The sequence below is a fragment of the Caretta caretta genome, chromosome 11 (genome assembly GCF_965140235.1).
Source record: "Caretta caretta isolate rCarCar2 chromosome 11, rCarCar1.hap1, whole genome shotgun sequence".
Lineage (NCBI taxonomy): Eukaryota > Metazoa > Chordata > Testudines > Cheloniidae > Caretta > Caretta caretta.
In genome coordinates, this window is record NC_134216.1 from 10,261,116 (window position 1) to 10,277,119 (window position 16,004).

The 16,004-nt window shown below is 46.4% G+C and overlaps 1 protein-coding gene across 6 annotated transcripts in view; it reads left to right on the forward strand.

Annotated features, from left to right (window-relative positions):
- Positions 1-16,004, forward strand: part of SLC49A4 (solute carrier family 49 member 4) — a 195,508-nt gene that overhangs the window by 88,716 nt on the left and 90,788 nt on the right. The window lies entirely within an intron of this gene.

A 16,004-nucleotide genomic window follows, 5' to 3' on the forward strand; every position in this document is an offset into this window, starting at 1 on the left:
ATTACAATACAGAATACAAAGTGTACAGTGCTTACTTTATATTATTATTTTATTACAATATTTGCATTGTAAAATGAGAAACAAAAGAAATAGTATTTTTCAATTCACCACATACAAGTACGGTAATGCAATCTCTTTATGGTGAAAGTTGAACTTACAAATGTAGATTTTGTTGTTGTTACATAACTGCACTCAAAAACAAAACAATTTAACGCTTTAGAGCCTACAAGTCCACTCAGTCCTACTTCTTGTTCAGCCAATCACTAAGACAAACAAGTTTGTTTACATTTACAGGAGATAATGCTGCCTGCTTCTTATTTATAATGTCACCTGAATGTGAGAACAGGTGTTTGCATGGCACTTTTGTAGCCTGCATGGCAAAGTATTTAAATGCCAGATATGCTAAACATTCGTATGGCCCTTCATGCTTTGGCCACCATTCCAGAGGACATGCTTCCATGCTGATGACACTCGTTTAAAAAAATATGCGTTAATTAAATTTTGTAACTGAACTCCTTGGGGGAGAATAGTATGTCTCCTGCTCTGTTTTACCTGCATTTTGCCATATATTTCATGTTATAGCAGTCTCAGATGATGACCCAGCACATGTTGTTCATTTTAAGAACACTTTCACTGCAGATTTGACAAAATGCAAAGAAGGTACCAATGTGAGATTTCTAAAGATAGCTACAGCACTTGACCCAAGGTTTAAGAATCTGAAGTGCCTTCCAAAATCTGAGAGGGACGACGAGGTGTGGAGCATGCTTTCAGAAGTCTTAAAAGAGCAACACTCCGATGTGGAAACTGCAGAACCTGAACCTCAAAAAAAGAAAATCAACCTTCTGCTGGTGGCATCTGACTCAGATGATGAAAGTGAACATGCGTCAGTCTGCACTGTTTTGGATCGTTATTGAGCAGAACTCCTCATTAGGATGGACTCATGTCCTCTGGAATAGTGGTTGAAGCATGAAGGGACATATGAATTTTTAGTGCACCTGGCGACCGCAGCTACAACAGTGCCATGTGAACACTTGTTCTCACTTTTGGGTGATATTGTTAACGAAGTGGGAAGCATTATTTCCTGCAAATGTACACAAACTTGTTTGTCTGAGTGACTGGCTGAATAAGAAGTAGGACTGAGAGGACTTATTAGGTTCTAAAGTTTTACATTGTTTTATTTTTGAATGTAGTTATTTTTCATTTATAATTCTACATTTGTAAATTCAACTTTCATGATAAAGATTGCATTACAGTACTTGTATGAGGTGAATTGAAGAATACTATTTCTTTTGTTTTTTACAGCACAAATATTTGTAATAAAAATAGAATCATAGAATATCAGGGTTGGAAGGGACCTCAGGAGGTCATCTAGTCCAACCCCCTGCTCAAAGCAGGACCAATCCCCAACTAAATCATCCCAGCCAGGGCTTTGTCAAGCCTGACCTTAAAAACTTCTAAGGAAGGAGATTCCACCACCTCCCTAGGTAATGCATTCCAGTGTTTCACCACCCTCCTAGTGAAAAAGTTTTTCCTAATATCCAACCTAAACCTCCCCAAATAAATGTAAAGTGAGCACTGTACACTTTGTGGTCTGTGTTGTAATTGAAATCAATATATTTGAAAATGTAGAAAACATCCAAAAATATTTAAATAAATGGTATTCTATTATTGTTTAACAGTGTGATTAATTGCACGACTAATTTTTTTAATTGCTTGGCAGCCCTTGTACGAGTCTTTCAAAAGTGATTTGTTAAATAATTATTTGAGAATATAATTGTGGAATAAAACCCACTAGATCTTGATTTTTTTAACCAAAAAGTATTTAATGCTGTTCTTTAGATTTATTCAGAAGCAACAATTTACTGAATAGTAGTAATGTATGAAAATGAACACTGTACAATACTTGATTTATTTATCCAAACTATTCCTTGTGATGGTTTCTTCAGGACAGCAGGATAATTTCTTAGGTGTTTTAAGAAACTTATTCTAGTCATGTTCAGTGGCAAATTGTTTTCTTTAAAGATGCGGCTGAACTCCGGTTTAAGAATCTAGGGCTTGATTCTCTTCTAATGTAAATTGCTATAGCTGACCATTTCATGTCAGTTAAGAATTTGGCCCAGTTTTCTCTCTAGAGTTCATAGAATCATAGATTTTAAGGTCAGAAGGGACCATTATGATCATCTGGTCTGACCTCCTGCACAACACAGGCCACAGAATCTCACCCACCAAGTCCTGTAACAAACCCCTAACTTATGTCTGAGCTCCTGAAGTCCTCAAATCGTGGTTTAAAGACTTCAAGGTGCAGAGAATCCTCCAGCAAGTGACCCATGCCCCACGCTGCAGAGGAAAAACCCCCGTGGCCTCTGCCAATCTACTCTGGAGGAAAATTCCTTCCCAACCCCAAATATAGCGATAACCCTGAGCATGTGGGCAAGACTCACCAGCCAGACACCCAGGAAAGAATTCTCTGTAGTAACTTAGATCCCACCCCATCTAACATTTCATCACAGGCCATTGGGCATATCTACCGCTAATAGTCTAAGATCAATTAATTGCCAAAATTAGGCTATCCCATCATATCGTATCAGTTCAGTCAAGAGATATTGCTAGGCTCATTTTTTTCTCTTTAAAATGTTTTTGAAAAGGCATCTTAGTGGTTAAAAGTGTATATACTATAGTGTATATAGAAGTATATTGGACTCTCCTGGCTATTTGCAGTGCTTTGTGCCTGTCCATTCTTCATGAGGCGAGTTTTCTTATAGGTTAATAATGACAGGGTATCGGGCACTTTCCTTTCTTTACTTTAGTAACAAGCAGTTGAAGTTGGATCATCGTGTAAGTGGGTACGACAGAGCCCCTGCTTCTTTGAGTGCTTGCTCATATCCATTCCATGTTAGGTGTGTGTGCGCTGTGTGCACAGTTGCCAGAGAATTTTCCTTCAGTGGTATCTGTCAGGCTGCCCATAGCGCCCTCTGGTGCTGTGTGCTCATGCACTGGTATAAGGGGCCCAGCCGGCCCCACACCCTCTCAGTTCCTTCTTACTGCCCATGACGGTCGCTGGAATAGGTCCTCTTGCTTTGGCAAGGCATTCATTCAGTGATTTTTCTTGTTATTCTCTAGTTTAGTTTTATTTTAATCTTAATTTCTAGTTTAGTGTAGATAGTGTATATATTTAGAACCCCTCTCTTAGCTTAGAGGGGCTTCTTTCACCCCTAGGGCTAGGCATTCCCTGGTCTCCGAGCTGCAAACCCTGCACCTCCTATGGCAAGCCTATGCCAGTGAGTGACCCACAATCCAGTTGTCTGAAGTGTCTAGGAAAGGCTCATGTATAGAAGCGTTGTCAAATCTGCCAGGACTTCAAGCCTCAAACGAAGAAGGCTAGAGAGGCTAGACTAATGGAAGCCGTGTTTAGACTGGCGTCGGAGCCAAGTTGGTCAGACTTGGTGCTGATCGCTGTGATTTTGGTGTGAAGCACCCTTCTGGCAATTCCCGTTTCTCAGCACCGTTCTCCATCTCTGGTACCGAGACAAAAGCATAAGAAGTAGCAATCCAAGAGGGGACGCGCCTTCGTACTGAGGGCAGCAGAGTGTGATCTGCATTGGGCAACTCCTCTATCCTTGTTCTGCTAGTGGCACGGTCAACTCTGCCCTGCTCACAGGTGCCACTGAGTCCAGTGTGGGAACATCCACCGATGCCAGTGAGTCACTGTGGCACCATCGGGATTGCGGTGCCTTCCACCCGAGAGCCTTTTCAGCAGCCAGGGACTTCATAACACTTCTGGAACTGCCAACCTTAGTGGGGCAACCACCAGCTCCGACGAGTGCATTGAGCAGAAGGGATCATGGGGCCCCCGAGCTCATACCCGGCACTGGTGACTGCAATACTGACAAGAGGCAGACCGGCTCTCCTGTCGTTGGTGAGGGCTTCCCTGATCTGGCACTGATCCCCAGACCCTCGGGACTGACTGACGGAAGCAAAGGGTACCCGTTTCTCCCTGGTATCCCCAAGAGGACTCCTCCTTGGAGTCAGAGCCACCACTACCCATCCTACATCCCACTGGATCTCGGTGTGGGTCCCCCTGCTGGTACCTGGCCTGGAGGACAGTGGCCAGTGAAGGTCCAGTGGCTGTACTGGAATCTGTGGGGCTTTCCCCCCAGTACCAGGTCCTTGGTCCAGCTGTTCCTACTCGGACTTAGTCCTGGGAGATGTAATTGTGGCTGAAGAAGAAGAGGAAGGCCCCTTCCTCCTCCCCTCCCCCCCGTGCAGGCCTCTTCCTCCTCCACCTCAGATGAAGCTGGCGCAGGACTAAGCAGCTCGGTGCCATGGGACAATTTTAGAGCTCATCAGGAGCTTCTAAAAAGTGTGGCTGCCAACCTGGGGCTAGAGGTGGAGCTTCTTAAAGAGTCCTTAGATTGCCTCATTGACATTTGGGCCATGGCTGTCCCATCAAAGGTGGCCCTACCCCTCAATGAGACCGTTATGGGTCTGGTCTGAGCACTGTGGCAGAGCCCAGCCTCCCCCCCCCACATCAAAGAGGGCAGAGTAAAAATATTATGTAGTGGCCAAGGGGTACTAATACCTGTACTCCCACCCTCCTCCCTGGTCCCTGGTGATCACAGCGGCAAATGAGAGGGATAGACAAGGGTAGTTAGGCATGACTCCCAAGCAGAAGGACTTGAAGAAGCTAGACGAGTGGGTTACAGCTTTGCATTTCCAACCAACAAGCCTTGCTGGGGAGATATGATTACAACTTTTGGGACTCTATGGCAAAGTTTAAACACTTGCTGCTTCAGGATTCTAAGCAAGAGTTTTCCGCCCTCATGGAGGAAAGGAAGACCATACCCAGAGCCTCCCTCCAGGTAGCCCTAGACACAACTGATGCTGCGGCCAGAACAATAGCTTTGGCTGTTGTCATAAGAAGTTGCTTCTAGCTCCAATCATCAGGGTTACCACTGGAAGTCCAGCAGTCAATCCAGGATCTTCCCTTGAAGTGTATGTTCCTATTTTCAGAACAGACAAACTCAAAGCTCCACTGTCTGAAAAACTCCAGGGCTACGCTCAGATCCCTGGGCCTTCAAGGAAGCACTTCAGGCCTCAGTGGCCAGCCCACTTCTCGGCCCTACTGCCTTGGCAGGACTTGTTCAAGAAAAGGAGCAGGAGTTACAAGTGAAGGAGCCGCTTCCCCTCTACCTTATCCTCACTACCGGGGTTACACAGACATGCAGGAGGCCCCAAACAGAACTTCTGAAGGTGTGCTTGAGGGCACGAAACCTGTTCCTGCTTCGCATCCTGCCCCCCTTTTGTTTTCGGACCATCTCTCCTACTTCAGTCCGGCGTGGTTCTTCATCACTTCAGACTGTTGGGTACTGAGTATGGTGGAGGGAAGGTACACCCTTCAGTTTTCTTCCACCCCTCCTTACCACCCCCCATCCCTCTTTAGGGATCCTTCTCATGAGAAACTTCTAGCCCAAGAGGTGCAAGCCCTCCTGCAGTTGGGGGCTGTGGAAGAGGTACCTCAGGATTTGAGAGGAAAAGGGTTTTACTTCCGATATTTCCTACTCCCAAAAGCCAAAGGGGGTCTTTGACGCATGGTGGACCTCTTGTCGTCTCAACAATTATCTCAAGAAACTGAGGTGCCACATGGTCTCCCTGACCTCCTGTCAAGGTTCCTCCCCCACTCTGAACTCTAGGGTACAGATGTGGGGACCTGCATGAAAACCTCCTAAGCTTACTTTTACTGGCTTAGGTTAAAACCTCCCCAAGGTACAAATTAATTTTATCCTTTGTCCTTGGAATATCCACTGCCACCACCAAACTCTAACTGGGTTTACTGGGAAGTGTAGTTTGGACACGTCTTTCCCCCCAAAATCCTCCCAACCCTTGCACCCCACTTCCTGGGAAAGGTTTGGTAAAAATCCTCACCAATTTGCATAGGTGACCACAGATCCAAACCCTTGGATCTGAGAAGAATGAAAAAGCATTCAGTTTTCTTACAAGAAGACTTTTAATAGAAATAGAAGTAAAGGAATTACCTCTGTAAAATCAGGATGGTAGATACCTTACAGTGTAATTAGATTCAAAACATAGAGAATCCCTCTAGGCAAAACCTTAAGTTACAAAAAAGACACACAGACAGAAATAGTCATTCTATTCAGCACAATTCTTTTCTCAGCCATTTAAAGAAATCATAATCTAACACATACCTAGCTAGATTACTTACTAAAAGTTCTAAGACTCCATTCCTGGTCTATCCCCGGCAAAAGCAGCATACCGACAGACACAGACCCTTTGTTTCTCTCCCTCCTCCCAGCTTTTGAAAGTATCTTGTCTCCTCATTGGTCATTTTGGTCAGGTGCCAGCGAGGTTACCTTTAGCTTCTTAACCCTTTACAGATGAGAGGATTTTTCCTCTGGCCAGGAGGGATTTTAAAGGGGTTTACCCTTCCCTTTATATTTATGACACCTCCATCATCCCATCCCTGGATCCAGGTGACTGGTATGCCGCCCTCGACTTAAAAGACGCCTATTTCCACATTTCCACCTTCCAAGGCCACAGAAGTTTCCTCAGGTTTATTGTAAACCAGACCCATTACCAGTTCACCCTTCTTCCATTTGGTTTGTCAGCAGCCCCTCAGGTTTTCACAAAATGCATGGCAGTGGTAGCAGCCTTACTCAGGCAGTGAGGCATTCAAGTCTACCCATACCTCAACTATTGGCTGATCAATGGCCACTCAAAGGCTCAAGTGAAAAACAACATCAACCTCGTTCAAGCCACCTTCCATGCTGGATCTGTTGATAAACAAGCGAAAAATGACTCTAGTTTCTATTCAGAGAATAGAGTTTATCGGGGCAGCGCTAGACTTGACCTAGGCCAGAGCCTTCCTATCAGAGGCTTGATTCCAGACAATGTTCGCTTTGATATCCAACATCAAGGCGCACCCCATCATGACAGTCTCATTTTACTTCAAACTTTTGGACCACATGGCAGCATGCACTTCCATGGTGCAGCATGCAAGACTGCGACTTAGACCACTGCAAACTTGGTTGGCTTCCATGTATGCACTAAATCAATACCACTTGAACAGGGTGCTTATGATTCCTGCCCCAGTCCTTGCCTCCTTCAACTGGTGGAAAGATCCCCGATCAGTGGCAGTGGGCATTCTCTTTGTCACCTCCCAGGCTTCAGCATTCTTAATTTCGATTGCATCCAACCTAGGTTGGGGGAAGGAGGGCTCATCTTGAGCACCTCAGGACTCGGGGCCTATGATCCCAGGAAGAGCTCTCCCTACACATAAACATCAAAGAGCTCAGAATGGTCCACCTAGCATGCCAAGTGTTCCTACCCAGATCATGGGCTAAGTTGTGTGAGTGCTCATGAACAACGTGGCAGCCATGTTTTACATCAGCAGATGGGGAGGAGGGCAATCCTCTACCCTGTGCCAGGAGGCCATTCTCCTGTGAGACTTCTGTATGAAATGCTCCATCCACCTCGAAGCTTCCCATCTTCTGGGAGCCTGGAACGCTCTGGCAGATCACCTCAGCAGGTCTTTCTTTTCTCACCACAAGTGGTACCTTCACCCAGAGGTGACCAGATCCATCTTCCAGAGGTGGGGGTCTCCCCAGGTAGACTGGTTCACAACGAGACAGAACAGGAAATGTCCGCAGTTTTGCTCACTGTGCAGTCACAGCCCAGGCTCCCTCTCAGATGCTTTCCTGCTTCCATGAACAGACCCTTCCTGTTCTATGTGTTTTCCCCCAGTTCTTCTGGAGCACAAGATCCTTCTGAAAGTCAAGTAAGACAAGGCACAGGTTATTTGTGTAGCCTCTGCATGGCCACAACAGCACTGGTTTGGTATGTTTCTGGACCCCTGCCCTGGACCTGATCTTGCAAAACCACAGCCATTTACTCCACCTGAACCTTGGGTCCCTCCACATGACTGCGTGGAAGTTTCATGGTTGAACCTGGAGGGACACGCCTGCTCAGAGCAAGTCCACCTGGTCTTGTTAGGTAGTAGAAAATCGTTTACTAGAGCAACCTACCTAGCCAAGTGGAAGCTCTTCTCCGTGTGGTCGTCCCAACAAGGACTCTCACCGACCCAGTCATTCCTCCGGTCTGTGCTGGAATACCTGCTCCATCTGAAACAAAAAGGTCTGGCCTTTTCATCAGTCAAAGTACATCTAGCGGCAATCTCAGCCTTCCATTCTCCAGTAAATAGTAAGTCTGTGTTCTCTCATGAAGTGTCCATCCGCTTTCTCAAAGAGATAGAGACATGACGCTCAAATTTGTGAATTGATTCCACTGTGGGACCTAAATCTGGTTCTGTCAAGACTCTCATAGGCCCTTCCTTTGAGCTGCTGGCATTGTGCCGTTTGTCAGATCTCTCCTGGAAGATAGCCTTCCTGGTGGCAATTACCTAAGCCAGGAGAGCCTCAGAAATTAGGGCCCTTATGTCAGAACCCCTTATATGGTGTTCATTAAGGACAAGGTTCAACTGCACCCCCTCCTGGTATTTCTCCCAAAGGTGGTCTTGCAGTTTCATAGTAACCAGTATATTTTCCTGCCAGTTTTCTTCCCGAAACCGCACAGGAATTCAGAAGAGTGGTATCTCCACTCACTGGACATTAGGTGCGCCCTGGCCTTCTATGTTGATAGGACCAAGCTGTTCTGTAAATCCATGCAGCTCTTCATGGCAGTAGCAGACAGGATGAAAGGCCTACTGGTCTCAGCCCAGAGAATCTCATCCTGAATCACCTCCTGTATTCGTATGTGCTATCTTGACCACTCATTTGACAAGAGCTCAAGCAAAGTGGCGTTTGGCCCAGATCCTGATCCAGGACATTTGCAGAGCTGCGACCTGGTCATCAGTACATACCTTCTCCTCCCACTACTACGCCATCACCCAGCAGTCCAGAGATAATGCCAAGTTTGGAAGAGCAGTGTTGCAATATGCATGTCCATAACCCATGAACTCCGAGCACTCGAAGAAGAAAAAATGGCTACTAACCTTTCCTTAACTTTTTCTTTGAGATGTGTTATTCATGTCCATTCCGTGACCTACCCTCCTGCCTCTCTGTCAGAGTTGCGGGCAGGAGGGAACTGAAAGGGTGTGGGACCCTCCAGGCCCCTCATACTGGTGCATGAGTACATGGCACCAGAGGGTGTTTAGAGACAGCCTGACGGATACCACTAAGGGAAAATCTCTGGCGACGGTGCACATGGCGCACACACATCCAACACGGAATGGACATGAGCAACACATCTCGAAGAACAGAAGTTACGGAAAGGTTAGTAACTGTTTTTTTTCCTATTGAGTGACTCACTTTTTTCTGGAGCCAGATGTCTTGAAACTGCAGGGAAGTACAATTTTGGGCTACAGCCTCTTTAAGAGGCAGATAAGATGTCGCACCCGAAAGGTTCCATGGCGGATCAAAGTAATGGTTCACAAGAAAGAAGTGCAAGGGAAAATTGATGTCCCTTTTGTTGGCCCCATGGCTCAGTGGAGCTCTATAGTAGTAATGTTGATGAAGAACTTAATGGTAGGTAGCACAGATTTTCTGCGTTCCTGAAATGGAAATGGTTTTTAGGAGAATCCCTCCTTCAGACTTGTGGGTAATATTGTCATGGGTGCAGAAACATTGTGTTGCATCCTTTAAATTTCCTGGGGAGCAACATTTAATAAGGCTGCTGTAAGCTTTTTACTTTATTCAGCAGACTTTTAAACACACAACTGGATTTTTCTGTCTGACTTCACCTGCTGTGTTAGTGATGTGTCATTGCACCACTCACATAGTGAATGGAAGCTGGATCCTGGATATAATTGCCCAGTAGAGAATTCTGCTGGTTGTGGGGAAACTGTCAGCTAGTTAAAAGGTGGCAGAGCTGGCTCAAGACACAATCACCCTGGACAAAGGGGAAAGAGACTGGGGTGAGACAGTATAGCCCACAGAATTCGAGAGCTGTAACTTGCTCCCTCATGGCCGCATCCTCACTCCCCTGCAACCCATGGAGCTCAGATATGGGAGAGAATCTGCCCCATACTGTGTAACAATAATACTTATCAATTATATAGCTCTATTTACCTGCAGACCTGAAAGCACTTCACAAAGGTGATAGATATCATTCTTCCCATTTAACAGATGGGGAAATGGAGAGATTAAGGGACTTGCTTAAAGTCACATAGGAAGCTAATGGGGCACCTAAGAATGGAACTCGCATCTCTTAACACCCATTCCTTTGGCATAGCCATTGGGCCATGGTGCAGCTCTCACTTTGAGATTTTGGATATACTACAAGAGTTGTTAACCTTGGATTGGTGGCATGGCAAAAGCATATTATTTTTCTAAAGCATATTTTGTGTAATGATGGATGAGGCTGTAAGTATACATAGATCTGCTTTACAATCTTTCTCTGAACCATTCCCTTCCCTATCTCTGTTTAAGGAGTGGTGTTTCTTGCACTAAGAGCTCAGCTGAATTATCATGGCGTCCTATTGTCATATTTGCGTACCATATTCTGAACCCCATGACTGAAATAGTAGGGATGTTCAGATCAAAATCAAGTTGCATTACATGAACTGCATGGGGAAGTTTGCCTTGCTGTTGGCTCTAACCAGAGCTATTAGCGATTCATTTTCCTGAGCATGAAATTAAACCCATCACATTTATTATTACAGCGTTGTAGATTCTTTCCTTATTGCATTGCAATTCAGTACAGGATTAGGGCTTTTTAAGTCTGGATATACCTTTTCAAAAGGATAAATACCTTTCACCAAAGATACTTGTACCTCTGAATATAAAACTTTCCCTTTCCCATTTAGAGCCTACTCAACTAGCCAGGTGCCCATTTCTCAGGCTGAGTGGGGGCCATCTCTTCACTTTGACATACAGGGGGTTTCCAGTATACATCATCCAGTATACATATACCGGGTAGAATTAGTGGGGGAAGCAAAAGTGGATGGGAATCTGGGAGGCAGTGACCATGAGTTGGTTGAGTTCAGGATCCTGACGCAGGGAAGAAAGGTAAGCAGCAGGATACGGACCCTGGACTTCAGGAAAGCAGACTTCGACTCCCTCAGGGAACGGATGGCCAGGAGCCCCTGGGGGACTAACATGAAGGGGAAAGGAGTCCAGGAGAGCTGGCTGTATTTCAAGGAATCCCTGTTGAGGTTACAGGGACAAACCATCCCAATGAGTCGAAAGAATAGTAAATATGGCAGGCGACCAGCTTGGCTTAATGGTGAAATCCTAGTGGATCTTAAACATAAAAAAGAAGCTTACAAGAAGTGGAAGGTTGGACATATGACCAGGGAAGAGTATAAAAATATTGCTCGGGCATGTAGGAATGATATCAGGAGGGCCAAATCGCACCTGGAGCTGCAGCTAGCCAGAGATGTTAAGAGTAACAAGAAGGGTTTCTTCAGGTATGTTGGCAACAAGAAGAAAGCCAAGGAAAGTGTGGGCCCCTTACTGAATGAGGCAGGCAACCTAGTGACAGAGGATGTGGAAAAAGCTAATGTACTCAATGCTTTTTTTGCCTCTGTTTTCACTAACAAGGTCAGCTCCCAGACTGCTGCGCTGGGCATCACAAAATGGGGAAGAGATGGCCAGCCCTCTGTGGAGATAGAGGTGGTTAGGGACTATTTAGAAAAGCTGGACGTGCACAAGTCCATGGGGCCGGACGAGTTGCATCCGAGAGTGCTGAAGGAATTGGCGGCTGTGATTGCAGAGCCATTGGCCATTATCTTTGAAAACTCGTGGCGAACCGGGGAAGTCCTGGATGACTGGAAAAAGGCTAATGTAGTGCCAATCTTTAAAAAAGGGAAGAAGGAGGATCCTGGGAACTACAGGCCCGTCAGCCTCACCTCAGTCCCTGGAAAAATCATGGAGCAGGTCCTCAAAGAATCAATCCTGAAGCACTTGCATGAGAGGAAAGTGATCAGGAACAGCCAGCATGGATTCACCAAGGGAAGGTCATGCCTGACTAATCTAATCGCCTTTTATGATGAGATTACTGGTTCTGTGGATGAAGGGAAAGCAGTGGATGTATTGTTTCTTGACTTTAGCAAAGCTTTTGACACGGTCTCCCACAGTATTCTTGTCAGCAAGTTAAGGAAGTATGGGCTGGATGAATGCACTATAAGGTGGGTAGAAAGCTGGCTAGATTGTCGGGCTCAACGGGTAGTGATCAATGGCTCCATGTCTAGTTGGCAGCCGGTATCAAGTGGAGTGCCCCAAGGGTCGGTCTTGGGGCCGGTTTTGTTCAATATCTTCATAAATGATCTGGAGGATGGTGTGGATTGCACTCTCAGCAAATTTGCGGATGATACTAAACTGGGAGGAGTGGTAGATACGCTGGAGGGGAGGGATAGGATACAGAAGGACCTAGACAAATTGGAGGATTGGGCCAAAAGAAATCTGATGAGGTTCAATAAGGATAAGTGCAGGGTCCTGCACTTAGGACGGAAGAACCCAATGCACAGCTACAGACTAGGGACCGAATGGCTAGGCAGCAGTTCTGCGGAAAAGGACCTAGGGGTGACAGTGGACGAGAAGCTGGATATGAGTCAGCAGTGTGCCCTTGTTGCCAAGAAGGCCAATGGCATTTTGGGATGTATAAGTAGGGGCATAGCGAGCAGATCGAGGGACGTGATCGTTCCCCTCTATTCGACATTGGTGAGGCCTCGTCTGGAGTACTGTGTCCAGTTTTGGGCCCCACACTACAAGAAGGATGTGGATAAATTGGAGAGAGTCCAGCGAAGGGCAACAAAAATGATTAGGGGTCTAGAACACATGACTTATGAGGAGAGGCTGAGGGAGCTGGGATTGTTTAGTCTGCGGAAGAGAAGAATGAGGGGGGATTTGATAGCTGCTTTCAACTACCTGAAAGGGGGTTCCAAAGAGGATGGCTCTAGACTGTTCTCAATGGTAGCAGATGACAGAACGAGGAGTAATGGTCTCAAGTTGCAGTGGGGGAGGTTTAGATTGGATATTAGGAAAAACTTTTTCACTAAGAGGGTGGTGAAACACTGGAATGCGTTACCTAGGGAGGTGGTAGAATCTCCTTCCTTAGAGGTTTTTAAGGTCAGGCTTCACAAAGCCCTGGCTGGGATGATTTAACTGGGAATTGGTCCTGCTTCGAGCAGGGGGTTGGACTAGATGACCTTCTGGGGTCCCTTCCAACCCTGATATTCTATGATTCTATGATCTTCCCCCTTATCCATTGTTTCGGATATCCGTCACTCATCAATAGGGGAACCCGTGTTCCAATTTACATTGGTCCTGATCTGCATATCCGTCATGAATTGGAACACCTTCCCCTATTGTACAGTACAGTACTGTACTTGTGTCTGCTGGCTACATTCAAGGCTTATTACCTATGGAGGATGTTCTCCATGCTGATTAAGGAGACGGCAGGTGAAGGAAAGCCCAGTGTAAAGGAGTTTTGGAAGTCCTATAACATCTTGAATGGTGTGGAAAACATTGACACGTCGTGGGAAGATTTGATGCTGTTCCTGTTCTCGAGCAAGAAATTGTCAAGTTGGTGAAGGATGTTCGAGGAGGAGGAGGATGTACAAGAGTTGTTGGAGTCTCACACTGAGCAACTGACAAATGAGGAACTGATTGAGCTGGACCAACAACGGATATCCAAAGAAAGCAAGAACAATGACGATGATGACATAGGGAAGGAAGCCAGGAGTCTGATGACAAAGAATCTCTCCCATTTCTTTGGATTGCTGGATGAGATGATGGAAATCATACTGAGCGGTTATCCTTTTCGTGAACAGTCTGCCAAAGTCTCCAGGGCTCTCAGTGATGCAGTGACTTGCTACAGAGAGATGTATCACTTAAAGATTCATGCAGGAGAGCAGACGTCGATAAAATCCTTTTTAAGATTTCTGCAACCAAAAAGCCAGCCCAAGAAAACCCAGCCACCGCCCCTACCCAAGTTTAGCAGAATTGACACTATTTTATACTGTTTTACTGTACTTATTTACTGTATTCAAATGTTCTATGTGTTTGAACAGTGTTAGTAGAGTTCTGCATTATTTTATTCAATGTTTTATGTGTAAAATGTGTACTGTATAACCTGTCATTGTAAAAAGGTACACTGTTTAGGTGAAAAAAGCATTGTCATAGGCAAGTGTGGTGAAGCTGTGAACACATCTTCCCCTTATTCCATTATTTCTTATGGGGAAAAATTCTCCGGTATATGTCATTTTGGTATCCATTGCCCTTTTCAAGAACAATCCCAATGTATACTGGGGACCCCTTGTGTACAGGTCATTGTGGCATGGTGCTCAGATTGCTTTCATGAGGCATTAGAGATTCACTCTTCAGCAAAAGACATACAGCTCCATGCTCAGCGTAGCATTTCCTGCCCATTAGTTTGTTGACGGTTCTTGTTCTCCCTTCTTGTTTCAAGTGCTTTGGTGGATCCATCCAGTGTTGCTGAAAGAACTGTCAGGAGGAAGGCAGTCAGTTACTGTTGAGGAGCTCTTGTCTCTGACTGCAATTCCCTTGGCACTTACAGTACATCCCTTATATCTGACCTTTTCCCATGTCTTCCTCTTATTGTTAAATTCTAACAATAAGCTGGTGAACTTGGCCTGGGCTTGCTTTTCTTCTTTATCTAGAGCAGCAGTTCTCACAACAACATTTTTGGTGGCCTCAGAGTCCAGCCACCAACTCTCACTGGTGGCCGCACTGACACTTTTTCCCTAAAATACTTACTTAACTTTAGAAAAAACAATATGCACAGATTCACATCCAAATCATTGTAATTTATATTTGTAGGATTTTTTGGCAGACTCAATCACACAAATAATGCTGCCTTCCCCTTCAGCCCCGCCATCCAGGGCTTAATGGGTCCTGGGGCTTGCTTTGACAAGTTATATTTGTATATTTGTTAATATCACAGCACATTTAGTAGCTACCTGGGAGGCTATGAAAAGTGATAAGTGATATTAACAAACATACAAGTATCACTTTTCCACAGATAGCCAGTAAGTCTGCTGTGAAAAGTGATACTTGCATGTTTGTTAATATCACTTTTCTCATCAAACCTCAGGTTCCATTAAGCCTTGGATGGTGGGGGAGGGTGAAAGTGGAGGCAGCAGGGGCCCAGCGGAAATGAGGGAGATGGATGTGAGGCCTGGAAAGCAGCAGGGGCCAGGGGCGATGGAGGTGGGTAATGACCACTGTCGCATGATCAGAACCAGGACCTGGTATCTGCTACCATGCAGGGCTCAGTGCCTGCAGCGAGAACCTAGAGCTGGGGACAGGAACTGCGTGGGTGGAGCCAGGGATCGGAGCCTGCTGCCGTGCAGCCAGAGCTGTGGGTGGGCCCCTGCTGCCATTCATCTGGGATAGGGGATCGATGCCAGGGACTGGGGCTGCATGGCCAGAGCTGTGGGCGGCGCCTGCTGCCGTGCAGCTGGGGCAGGGGATCAGCACCAGGGGCTAGGGCCACATGGTTGGAGCCCGGGGCCGCTACCACATGGCTGGAACTGGGCCAGAGGCTGACTGAAGCTCCATGGCTGGAGCCAATGGCCAGCACCTGCTGCCCGCAGCCAAAGCCCCCTGGTTGGAGCCCACTGCCGTGCAGCTGAGGCTGGAGGTTGGCACCTTTGGCCAGTGCCTGCCACTGTGTGGCCAGAGCCTGGGACTGGAGCCGGAAGCCTGCGCTTTCTGCCACACAGCTGAAACCAGGGGCCGGAGGCTAAAGCCCTGCAGCTGGAGGCCAGGGCCGCATGGCTAGAGCTGGGAGTGCTGGAGCCTGCCGCCCAAACCCCATCGCTCCAACGTGGGTCAAGAACTCACCTTGCTCCTGCAGTGTTGTGCCCCACCTCTCTCCTAGTGCATCCAGGAGCAACAAGGAGGAAGAGGGAGAGGCTGATGCTTCCCGTCCCTCCCCCATCACCACCCAGGAAGCTGTCATGGCTGCACAAAAAGCCCCGGTTGGCTGCATGTGGGCACATTTTAGAAATATTGATCTACAGCAGGGGT